The sequence below is a fragment of the Hemicordylus capensis genome, chromosome 3 (assembly GCF_027244095.1).
Source record: "Hemicordylus capensis ecotype Gifberg chromosome 3, rHemCap1.1.pri, whole genome shotgun sequence".
NCBI classification, from domain to species: Eukaryota; Metazoa; Chordata; class Lepidosauria; order Squamata; family Cordylidae; genus Hemicordylus; species Hemicordylus capensis.
In genome coordinates this window covers 209,116,209-209,129,137 of record NC_069659.1, presented here as the reverse complement: position 1 = coordinate 209,129,137, position 12,929 = coordinate 209,116,209, and the positions used below count along the sequence as shown (strand labels likewise).

Genomic DNA, 12,929 nt, shown 5'->3' with positions numbered 1-12,929 from the left:
TTACAACCTTCACACGTGCGCACCACACAATCTAAAAGTTTGCAAGACAGGAAAAGAAAACAGGTGAAGGGACTTCTTTAAGATTCCCAATTTTTTTTTTTTTTTAAGAAAATCCAATCATCCTAGGAGACTTTCCCTCAAAAGATCATGGCAAGAAATCAAAGGCTGCACTCAGATGGCTCCTATTTTTAAATGTTTACATTCCTCAAGTGCCTTTTAACTGCCATTTTGCTTTTAATTTTTTTTTTTAATTGTAGCCAGCCAGCCCAAGCTAGTCTCCGTGAAAACGATTCCCTCCCCCCCCCCCTTCACAATAGCAAGAAAGCAGGAGCTAGGCTCTTCCCCCCACTCCCCCACCCACTGGCTTCCTGGACAGATGTATAGGGGGGTGGGGGAGACAGAGAAAGAGAGGGAAAAAAGCCATCCTAGTTTCCCCCTCCTGCCCTGCGAGAGAGGCCCCAAGTCCCAACTGGCTTTCAGAATCCAGACACAAGGAATTTACACTCGGTCAGGCTTCCCAACGCCCGGAAAACAAGCTCAGCCCCTCTCCCTCCCACCTTCTTACATCTTCTCTGCTCCCCCTCCACCCGTCCCCAACACTTGGCTATTGCAAACCCTCCTCCTGATCGATCGATTAGGTTCTTGTCGGGAGAATCTTAAGAGGAATCGCTTTTTATAAACCAGTTAGCAAAAGTAAAAGCCGGCTAGGAAGGGAGACAGCGAGTGGAAGAAAGAAAAGAAAAACGCGCGGGGTGGGGGGGGGGAGAGAGCGAGCTCTAAACCTATCTAGATTTTCAAAATTTCCTTTGTTTTTATGACACAAGATTCCCCCCGCCCCGGCCCAAAGCATGCCTAAACACCAACATTGAAGTTTGAAGAGTCGACAGATACAATAACACTTTTTGCCGATATAAAATGTGCTTTCCTTTCTTTTGCACTCATCCCCCCCGCAACATTTTCCCCTCCTTTATTTTTTTTGGCGATCCAAAGCAAAGGACTAGCTCTTTAGCTACCTAAATCTCCCCCGCTCCCGCCACTTACAATAATGAAAAAGCAAAATATTAATCCAGTATGCTAAATTAAGTACAACCTCCCCTCTCGGCTTCCCTCTGGATCTCCCGGTTTCTCCCCCCACCCGCCAGTCTCATGAACCCCCACATCGCTAAACAACACAGAAACACAACCTGCCCCTTTAAGAAGTCTTCACACTATTTTCCAGGATTTCTCTGCCCCTTTCTATCTTCACACCAAACATAATATATATCTACCTCGTCCATGCATTTTCTTAGCTTGCTTAACTCTTCCATTGTTTCTATAACCCTGGTCGGAGCCCCCAGTCACAAGGAGATGTGAATGAACTGAAAGAGAGACAAAACTTACCTACAGATTGGGGGGGAAATTAGCAGAGGCTTGAAAGCAGGGAAAATTCATAAGGAAGAAAGCAGGCAAAGCAAAATATTTCCTCTCTCCAATGGCTTTGCAGGTCTCCTTCAGGTAGCTTTTAAATTTTCATTTTTAAAAAACAAAAACCTCTCATTTCTTGCCTTTTTTTATAATAATGGGGGGGAAAGCCTCTCACAGACAGTGAAAAGGAGCTCAGTGTTAGTGGGAGAATAAGTGAATCAACTAGCAGAGAGCAGAGCAAGTTGAAGTGTCAAATTACATTGGCTATTTTATTACCAAAGGGCCCAGCTTCTGGCTGTTGGCAAAATCTGTCCCAGATTCCTATCTGAAAGGGAGCTGTCTCTCCTATAAGGATGCTTTTCTCTCGGTGTGTGTCTGTATCTTTTCCCTTCTACCCCACCTTCTGACCACCTAAAGTTAAAATCTTTAAGAGCCAAGTTGAACAACGCAAATAATTGTCTTTCAAGATGCCCCCCCGCTCCTTCCCCTCCTACCACCCTCATCAAAGGGAAGAACTTCCTGTCTGGAGAATTGAGCAGAGCGCAAACCATTGCCCGATTGTTTATAAAAATTATCAGCGGGGTGGGTGGGAGGGAGGACACGCATCCTTTTGCAATTTCCCCCCCTGTCGCTACAGAGAACCCTCCACCAGCGCTCGCTCATGTACAAAATTGATGCGCTTTTAAAGTGGGCGATACGTCTCAGTTTACACGATCATTTAAGGTTATTGTTTTGCGTGTGTGTGTATCCATTTATGAATGGAGGAAAGTGTAACTGATTAGAACGTTGAAACGTGTTTTGATACGTTTTTTCTGCGTTGGTGTTTTCCTGTATTTTCTGTTTTTGTTCATTTGTTGGCTTTGTGGAATTGCTAGAAAACCATTAGCTTTAATTATCACGAACACACACACCACCATGGAAAAACGTCTCGTGCAGCCCGATCCCATGTTTACTCGGAAGTAAATCCCACTGTCGTTTAATAGGAGATAAGTGTGTACGGGGATTAAAACCGTGCCACCGCATGCATCCATATGTGTACTCTGTCGGAATATAAACCCCATTGAATACAATGGCTTACTTCAGAGTAAATAACAGGATCGGGGAAGGTTAATCTTGAAAAGAGGGGGGAAAATCAGTCGAACAAAAGAGCTTTGAATTTTTCTTCTTCTATAGTCAAAGCCAAAGAATTTAAGTAGGATTTATTAGACCCGATGCTCACCCAGCACACAGAGACCAAAGGAGGGAAGCGGGGGTGTCCCTAAAACCTACACAACGCGCCCGGAGCTTCCCTAAAGAAGGGCGGGCCAAAAACGAGAGGCGGGGAAACCAGATGGAAGGAGGCGGAGCTGTGTGTTTCCAATAGGAAAGCCCTGGTGGCGAGGTGGCTGCTGGTACCCAATGCTAATTGAAAGGGTTTTTTTTAAGGCCACAATCCCCAGACTGATTCATAGTACACCAGAGTAGCCCTCGCTCTCATCCAAAAAGGCTTTCCTCTTGTGGGAGATGAGAGCCGGAGGGCGGCAGCGGCAACGGCAACAGCAGCCTCTTTTTTATTGCTTTTAAATTAACAGCCCACTCGGAGTCACAATTAAAGTCGGCGTGTACACCGGTTATTTTGCTCTCTCTTCTCCCCTCGTTTTACTTATTTATTTTGCGCAAGCCCTGCTACAGCAGTTTAGCTGTCCGATTTTACCGCACGCTTTACTCGTAAGTAAACCCGAGTTTAAATGGGGCTTATTCCCAAGTATGCTTTCCTATAGGACTGCACAGCCTGAACACACAACACACCATCAGGCTGTCCTGAAAAGCTGGCGGGATTCGGATCAATAGAAGAAACACAAGAGCGAGAAGATAATGGACTAAAAATAAGGGGGATTCCAGCCGGTTCTCCAATTAAAAAGGAAACAAAACAAAACAAAACACCACGAAAGATGGCCCTTGCCTTGGCAAGCACCCACCTCCTCCTCCGCATTCACCCCCACCCCTTGACGAAATGTTTCCTGGGCAATCAATATTTTATGATGAGCTGTTAAGAAGCCTAATACATTCCACGCCCGTTGGTTCCAATGGGGCTTGTTAAGATTATGCAATTGAAGATGAGCAATTTAAAGAGCGCCTTCCGTGTGTGCTTCTCCTCGTTAAAGGGGAGGAGGAATAGATGTTGAACCTTTATTTCAATTAAAACACACACACACAAACCGGCCCCGGTTAACAGGCCGTCCTTCACACGTTTACTCGGCCGGAAGTCCCACGGCGGAAAAGTCTAGTTTAAATGTTCTCGGGATGTGCAGCCTTATGGCTACAATAACGCTGACACTTAGGAAGAAGCCTTTCTGAGCTCTCGGGGAGTGACACCCTACTGATCATGGATAGGATCCGGCTGCACATCTCAGAGAATCAATCAGGCACGTGTGAGTGGAGCTGGGAAACCAGTGTGGGGGTGGGGAAAGGAAATGGAGAAGAAAAGGGATGCCTTGGTGATCTGCTTTATATTTTCGCGGACATAGCAAATTACTCCAGGCGTGTTCTCCTGTCTCCTTTAAGGAGCTGCTTTTGGACTTGTCAGTTTTAGATTTGGAAAGACGGAAGGATTTGTAATTGCCGGGTTCCTTGAGCTCTCTGACTGCCCTCCCCCCCACCTGATCGATATGATCTGATATCATTGATTCACTTTCTGGCTTCTGCTTCACTATCTCTGCCTCCTAGAACCGTATTCTCGCAGCTAGCCAGCCATATTAGTATCATTTTTGAGAACTCCGTGCTTTTTTCTGATCCATGCGAAACTAGGGAAAGCCTCCGTTGTTTAAAAACTACTTTCTCGTTCTATTCCACAATTTGACTAAAGAACCAATTTGATGTGCAGCCCGATCAAATTTTTTCTCGGAAGTAAGCCCCACAGAGTTCAAAAGGGGTTTCCTCCTTCGAAGAACTGCCGTTACTTGAGAGTAAGAGCCACTGAACTCGGATGAACTTTCGAGCAAACGTACATAGGCTGAGACTGCGTGGCTGTGTGTGTAGTTACGTGTAAGAGACTTGCCGCTCGTGACTACCATGAGATCTCAGATACTGTCTGTCGGAAGTTTAACCCCACTGCTTTCAATGCAATACACTTCCTCCCAGGTTTAGGATCTGTTTAAGTGCAAGCATGTCGACATAATCGCGAGGGACGCGGGCGGTATTTATTTTCTTCCTGTCCTCTTCCCCATTTATTTGCTCTAATCCCATCCCATGAGGTTATTCTCTATCTTCCTAACCCTAATCCTGAATTCCCAAGACCCGCACCAGTCTTTCTGCCTCCTGCGAACGTATGTTTGTGTGTCTGAAAAGCCTTACGATCAATTAAGGGAGTAGCAGGGGGGCAACTATAATTGAGCGGATGGGTTCAAAGAACCTTGGGCCCCCAGCTCCACCCCTTCCTACTGTCTTCATTATCGGGAGAGGGGTGAGCACGCCCCCCCCCAGCTATGCCCCTGGGGAGCAGGGGCTACACTGGGGACTCTCTAGCTCCAGTTTTCTAGAGATAAAGCATGTTGTCCACTGCTTACAGTTCAAACAACATCCTGTATTTGTTTGTTTAAAAGAAAGTCTGAGTTCAGTGTAACTTACTCATAGGTAAATATACCTCGACCGGCATATACTTACCTTGGAGTAAGTCTCATTGGTCACAGAGGGAATACTTCCGAATAAACATAGCATAAGAGTGGTTTGCAAAGGGTAATATGAAAAATAAAAGGATGCCTCCCTCGACATTAGTGTAATGTTATGGATGTGTGTATCTGCCGTGTTCCCCGCCTCCATTTGGGGAGGACACCTAAATATCTTCCACCTGCACACTTCTTAACGCTAGGGAAAGTTGTCCAATATTCTAATTGCAATATTCCTCGGCTCCAGTCCAGGTGTTGTGAACCCGTTCCGCTTTTTCCAGGCAGCCACTGTGTCAGATGGAGAGCTCTGAATAACAAAGACAAGTTTGAGAGCAGCCGCAGCCGCAGCAGCAGAGCTGGCTGAGTGACGTCAGGGAACAATGCCTGTGCCAACAGCTTTCCCTCTTCGCCACACACACACACACACACACACCAGCTCCTCCTCGGTCACACAAACAGGACTCTGGTCTCTGAGATTCTGTCCCTTAAAGGGACACTGACCCTTTATGGTCCACAGCGCTCAAATGAAAAGCTCTTTGCAAGATCTTCCCCCAACTTTCTCTTTAACCAAGTCCGTTCAGCTAGCTACTCTTGTTTTAAGAGGGAGGCAATTGTCTGAAAACATTTTTTCTACTCATAATACAGAAGAACTATGTAAGTAATAACCCAGAAGAATTTATGTGTTAAGTGGGGGCACAGTGGGTTTGAAAAACGGGAAAACACACACACACACCCCATCATTTGAATTTTGGGTTGTATGTATCTGGTTGATACACACTTGCTTAATATGTCCAATTAAGATGCTAAGTTACTTCAAATATTGATGATTTCATGATGAAATGATTATTTAAGAGTTCCCAGGCCTTTGAATGCCGGGGCACATTTATTTAGATAAACTAGACTAAGGGGACCCGCTGTAGATAAAAACAATTTTAACTAATTAATTGCTTAATTGAAGTGTTAGCCTGCAGCCAACACATTGGCTAGTTGTTTTAAATAAAGATGTCCATCATCAGCACAATAGCAGAAGTCACAATGAGGAAAAATCCCATTTTAAATGTGAACTATACTTGACAATAATAATAATAATAATAATAATTAATAATCTTTGTTAGAACAAATTGTTCTCTGGGTGGCTTACAACACAAAACATAAGATAAAAACACATTAAATCATAACAGACCAAAAAAAGGCAGGGGGAGAGAAAATACAAAATACAACACAAACATTTTAAAAACATTTTTTAAAATCAGTTTCAATCAGATCAAAAATTCTAAAAATTTAAAAGGCCTTAGTGAACAAAAAAGTATCGAACTGGCATCTAAGAGAACAAAGTGATGAAATAAGCTGAACCTCACTGGGGAGGCTATTCCATAAATGGGGTGCAACCACCGAAAAGGCCCTCTCCCTAGTAGCCACCTGCCTCACCTCGTTTGGCAGCAGCACCGGGAGGAAGGTCTCTGAAGAAGATCTTAAGGACCAGGTTGGGACATATGGGACAAGGCACTCTCTCAGGTAACCTGTTCCCAAGCCATTTAGGGCTTTAAAGGTTATAACCAGCACCTTGAATTCGGCCCGGAAATGGACTGGGAGCAAGTGCAGCTGGTGAAGCATTGGTGTAATATGATCAAACCAAGTTAATAATTTTGCAGCCCTATTTTGTACCAGCTGCAGTTTCTGGACCATTTTCAAAGGCAGCCACACATACAGCGCATTGCAGTAGTCTAAGTAAGAGGTTACCAGAGCATGAGTAACTTTGGCCAAGCTATCTCTGTCTAGGTAAGGTTGCTGAAGCTGATAAAAGGCACTCCGAGCCACAGAGATCACTTGAGGCTCTAGTGACAGTGCTGGATCAATGAGCACTCCCAAATTGCAAACCTGGTCCTTCAAGGGGAGTGCAGCCACATCTAGAACAGGCTGAACTGTACATCATTCACCCGGGCAGAGGAACCACCAACCAGCAGTACTTATGTCTTGTCTGGACTGAGTCTCAGCTTATTCACTCTCATCCAGTCCATTACTGCATCCAAGCACAGACTGTCACCGCCTCACCTATGTCTGATGAAAAAGAGAGATACAGCTGAGTGTCATTTGCATATTGATGACACCTCAGGCCAAATCTCCAGATGACCTCTCCCAGTAGTTTCATGTAGATGTTAAACAGCATCAGGGATAGAATGGAACCTTATGGAATATATGCCAAGGAGTTGAGCAGTAATGCCCTAGTACAGGCTTCCCCAAACTGCAGCCCTCCAGATGTTGTGCAATAAATTGTGGCTAGGGATGCTGGGAGTTGTAGTTCAGCAACATCTGGAGGGCCGCAGTTTGGGGAAGCCTGCCCTAGTACCACCTTTTGGAAATGCTCCATGAGGTAGAAGTGAAACCACCGCCAAACAGTACCTTCCACGCCCAACTTGGCCAGCCTATTAAAAAGGATACCATGTTCAATGGTATAGAAAGCCATCCAAGAGAATTAACAGGGTTGCACTCCCCCTGTCTCTCTCTCTCTCTCTCTCTGTGCATAGGTCACCCCACAGAGTGACCAAAGCAGTTTCTGTTCCAAAGCTGGGCCTAAAGCCTGATTGAAAAGGATCTGGATAATCTGGTTTCTCCAAGAATTGGTGAGCCATTACACCACTCAAGCATCTTGCCCAGGATAGGAATATTACATCCTCTTGGTCTAGGCTGGGTTTCTGTAGGAGTGGTTGATTAATAGCTTTCTTCAACGATGCTGGGACAACTCCTTCTCTCAATGAGGCATTTAGAACCTGCTGGACCCAGCTAAAAATTTCCTCCCTACTAGATGTAATAAGGCATGAAAGACAAGGGTCAATTAATTAGAAAGGTGGGACATATATAAGTGTATTTAAAACATTGAATTCCCCTGTTAAGATCCAGACTCTAGATCTGTGCATCCATGGCTCTGTGCCCATACTCTTCGACCCACTTTCTGAAAAAGCTGTACAGCCCCTTGCTCCTAGATTGTATATATGGGCTTGCCCTAATCTTACTTCTCCTTAGCACCCTTTTTCTTCAGTTCTGTGTCTCCACCACTCATTGTTTCCTAAAGTTTTTGATTTTAGGCTACTATTTACTCTGCCCTGCTTCTTTTAGCTATCCTGTTAAGGCTACCGGTATTCTCAAGATCAGCATCAGAAGTCTGTATAGTGGGCAGCTGCTGAAGGCACTTAGCATTTTAGAAGGGCCCACAGTTGATACCCAAACCCACCCACTATTCCCTCAGTCTTCAAGTGGCGGTGGCAGTGGACTGACTGTCCCAGTGCCCCCTCAGAGAAGTTGGGTCCCCTGAAAACCTGGAGATAGCTCTGAGTCTTCCAAGCGCTCCCTCTCCATCCTCCCCAGCATACAGCCCCTCCTGATCTTAAGTGCCAAAACAGACCTACCCCCATTCTCGCCCCAGATCTCAACTTCCTCTGCCCTTTTCCAGTCTGGCCCTGAATATTGGGGGCAACTTAGCAAAATGCCTTTGGTGCTCCCCATCCAGTGGTTCCCCTCCTTGGTGCTGCTCCCTGTGGCAGTGGCTCCTCCTTCTCACTATCCCCAGGGAGCCTGTAGGTGAGCAATCAAGAAAGCAAGCAAGCAAGCTGTAGTAAGGAGTACCAACCACCATGGCTGCTGCCTTACTCACCTGCCCCCTCCTTTCCAGCAATGGTGGGAATGGGGCCTAGCAGCAGCCACAGTTGGTACTACCACACAGAAAAGGAGGGCAAGTGAGGTCTGGCAGCTGCTCCTCTTCACCACTGCTGCCATTTGCCCACCCATGTCAGCGAGTGAGCAAGTAGTGGTGGGCCAGGGCAGAGGTTGATGCTAGGCCCTTCACCAGAACTGGGGCCTCACCAGCTGCCCAAGGATGCTGGCCTCGGGCTCTTTCTCAACCTACCCTTCCTTCCATGTTTTTCAGCCTCCTTCTTTGTTCTCGCTTCCCCGGTTCCTAGTATAAGAGTCTACTCCTACCTATATATTTAATTCTAGGTGGTACCATCACTACTCCCATGTGTGGCAGCTCTCACAAGAGTTCACAAGCAGCTGCCAGATAGGATAGCGAAGGGGAGAAAACAGCAATGCCGACCGGAGGAAGTGGTGGCGGGCTGGGCTGGCCACAGGGAGCAGGAGGTGGCAGCAGGTCAGCCTGGCCACGAGGAGGAGGTGGCAGAGGTGCGCTGGCCTGGCTGCAGGGAGAAGGTGGCTGCTGCCAGGAGCTGGGCAGGCAGGATGAGGTGGTGGGGCTGACTTTCTGGCTGCCCGCCTGCCAGAAAGTGCTAGGGGGTGGAGGGGGAAGAAACAGGCCGGCTGGCCCGCCAGCCAGAAAGCGGGGGGTGTTGTGTTTGAGAAGCGGGGGGGGGGGGAGAAACTAGCTAGCTGGCCAGAAAGCGGGAGTGGTGGGGGGAGAAAAAGGCAGAGGCAGTGGGTGGGCGAGCTGGAGGTGAAGATGCTTTGTGCCCGGCCCAGCTAGTTATATCTTATTCTAGGTGGACAAATCTGCTTTCTTGTCAACCCTCTGGTTCTAGTCCTGCCCTCAGAAGCAAGAGAACATTGTCTGTTTCTCCTCCTATGTGGCAGCCCTTTAGAGATTTGAAGATGGGCATCATATTTCCCTTTAGTTTTCTCTTCTGCAGGCTAAATATATCCAACTCCTTTCATTAATCCTCATAGGACTTGCTTTTCAGACCCCTCACCATCTTTGTGGTCCTCTTCTGAACCACTCCCAGTTCATCCATGTCCTCCTTAAAATTTGGTGCCTGGAACTGGGCACAGTATTCCAAGGGAGGTCTGACTGTGCAGCACAGAGTGAAATTATTACGTCTCTGGATCTAGACACTATGTCTTTGGTTCATACAGCTCAAGAGTGCATTTAACTTTTTTAGCTGCTGCAGCAGCATCACATTGTTGATCCATGTTCAGTTTATTGGTCCACTAAGGCACCTAGTTCCCGAGCTTCCCTGTGTCACAGAAGATCTTCCCTGACCTCAGCCTGCCCATTTGCAAAATTTTTATCCAGAGAAACTGACAACTTCCCTTCTTCACAAAAACTGAACTGCAAACTGTGGGGCTTCCTCAGCAAATGAACATTCATGCACTATACCAGCTCAGCCAATTACTGTCAGAGGATATAAAAATAAAACAGAGGTAAATGACAACACTTGGTATGTATATAACACCACCCAATGGCGCAATGAGGAAATGACTTGACTAGCAAGCCAGAGGTTGCCAGTTTGAATCCCCACTGGTATGCTTCCCAGACCATGGGAAACACCTATATCGGGCAGCAGCACTATAGGAAGATGCTGAAAGGCATAATCTCACACTGTGTGGGAGGAGGCAATGGTAAACCCCTCCTTTATTCTACCAAAGTCAACCACAGGGCTCTGTGGATGCCATGAGTCAACACCAACTCGAAGACACACGACCTTTAGGATGTTCAGAGAGTTTCCTGTACATTATTTCAGTGATCCTCCGCCCTTAAGGCAGAACCAGTATTATTATCCCCTTTGAAGGGAGAAGAAAGAAGGCCAAGAGAGAATAGTGGCTGGCTGGTAATCCATGAGAGTTTCACACCAGAGACTTTCTTGCTTACATTCTCCTCCATGCCCTGGCTTCCATTCCTAGCCACAATGCTGCACAAGCTTTTCACATATTTATAATGGCTAAAGATGCATGTTGAGGCTGTTCTCATGCACAACCTAACTCAAGCTAGGGAAGCCCAGCCTGCGTTAGGCTGCATGTGAGAATTGATGGAATCGGGCCTGATCCCGGCAGGGCAGCGCTGCCTAGCCCAGCTTTTCAACCCGGCTCTTAGCTGGGGTTAAGGGCTCACGTAAGCCCTTAACCTGAGCTCTGGGATCGTGTGTTCACTGGGTTCAGCCCCAGTGGACACAGAGACGGGCACCTAGAGTGCATGCCCATCTCCTGGGGGAATCCCCCAAAGCACTGCTCATGTTGCACAGTGCATTGCTGGATATCTGGCGGCCAGGATGCATTGTCCCTGCCTCTGGAGCTGCACCATGCAGCATGGTTCGTCTGGGAACTCAGTCCATGCTCCCAGCAACAGTAAAGCACACATCTGGGGGGAAGGTGAGTTGAACCAGCCTTCCACCCGACCACTGCCCCACCTGCCTGTGTGAATGGCCCCATTATTTATTTTGTTTAATTTCAGAGTATCCCTCCACCCCCGCATAAACTAAGCTCCCCTGGGCAGCTAACAGTGTTAAAAAGACTGAAAAAAATTAAACCTTATAAAACAGTCACACCAAAAGTATAATTAGCAACATCCAATATAAGTCAAGAACAGAACAAAATATACATTCAAAGGTCTAGGCAAGCAAAGTTTTCACTTGACACTGCAATGAATACACACTCAGCATCAGGTGTACCTCTCTAGGCATTCTATAAATAGGGGTTCACCACAGAAAAGGCCCTCTCACAGGTCCCCCCTCCCCACCCATTGCACTTCAAACCAGGTAGGGACCCAGAGCATTACAAAATAAGAATACTATATTGTAATGCTCGAGGTCCCTCCCTACCTGTCTACAGAAGTGTGAACCCTGTTTCTGAATCAATAATAATAATCTTAAGAGTTATATCTGCTAATATAAGAGTGTGTTTCTATACAAGACACCCTGGGTTTAGACCAATTTATTGTATGATATCCTCCTATATTTTTGATACTTGTAATTTGGCGAGGATGTTGAGAATTAAGAAACCCCTAGCCCCATCACAGAACTTCAGGTCCCATGGTTCCTTGGGATGATGGCTGTTAAGCCATTTTAAATCCATAGTGCTTCCCAGCCTGGGGTCTCCAGATGGTTCATCCCCAGTCACAATGGCTAATAGATAAATCTGGAGCAAAGCTGCTTGAGTTAGCGTACCCTTTGACATTTCAGAGATTAAAGGCAGGGACACACTTGTAACCTCAAGTCTCATAGCAAGGATCAAGGCTAAAACTTGTACCTCCTATTGTTACACATGCCTTGAAGGGTCTGTTTCACCTCCTGTATCTGTTTACAATAGGCCAGTCCTCCATGTATTTAAACTCTAGAGTGATGCTTCTTTTGGTTAAAGCATATACTTGAAAAACATCATTGACCTACAATGTGTTATCAGCAGTTTTACATATACCTCGGCAGCTGCAGTGCATGAAATAGCCAGCTACTACATATAGCTGTGTGTTCACATGTCTGCGTGTATACACATTTACACTAGACCCATTGTAAGGTACACCCGCTTAGGTATTCAACTTCTAGAGACTCTGGAGAAGAGCTACATCCTGAAGAATGACAGCCATAGCAACTCACACTATCAAAATTTTAACAAGGCATCTCAAAAGCAAACACAGGAAGAGTGCATTGACAGGACCAGCTATCAGAAACACAAGAAATAATAATAAATTTTATTTGCTAGCTGCCCCCTAACATCTTTGGACCACACACATTTAAAAAATCCAATAAGAACTCATAAAATAAGACAAACAAGTTAAAATATAAAATAAAAAATACAATGCAAAACATTTGTAATTTTTTAAAAATCAATTTAAAAAGGCTTGAGTGAATAGGAAGGTCTTCACTTGGCATCTAAAAGAACAAATGACAACACCAGCCGAGCCTCACTAAATAGGCTATTCCATAGACAAGGTGCCACCGCTGAAAAGGCCCTCTCTCTAGTAGCTACCTGCCTCACCTCATTTGGCAGAGTCACTCAGAACAGGGCCTCTAAAGATGATCTTAAGGTCCACATACAGTGCGCTCTCTCAGATAACCCAGTCCCAGGGCGTTTAGGACACTTCGACTCAGTGATGCTGATGAATTACTGGTGTGATATGATCAAAATGCCCAGCCCCAGTTAATAATCTTGTGGCTCTATTTT

At 46.0% G+C, this 12,929-nt stretch overlaps 1 protein-coding gene across 16 annotated transcripts in view; it reads right to left on the bottom strand.

Moving 5' to 3' along the window:
* ZMIZ1 (zinc finger MIZ-type containing 1) overlaps positions 1-12,929 on the bottom strand; it is a 640,668-nt gene that overhangs the window by 608,362 nt on the left and 19,377 nt on the right. For 15 of the 16 annotated variants that reach the window (XM_053309136.1, XM_053309123.1, XM_053309124.1 and 12 more), the window contains exon 1: positions 1,381-1,856. The exons of the other annotated variant lie outside the window; for it this stretch is intronic. The gene's annotated coding sequence lies outside the window, so the exon portion shown is untranslated. Of the gene's footprint in view, positions 1-1,380; positions 1,857-12,929 lie in introns of those variants that run through there. 16 annotated transcript variants of the gene reach the window in all.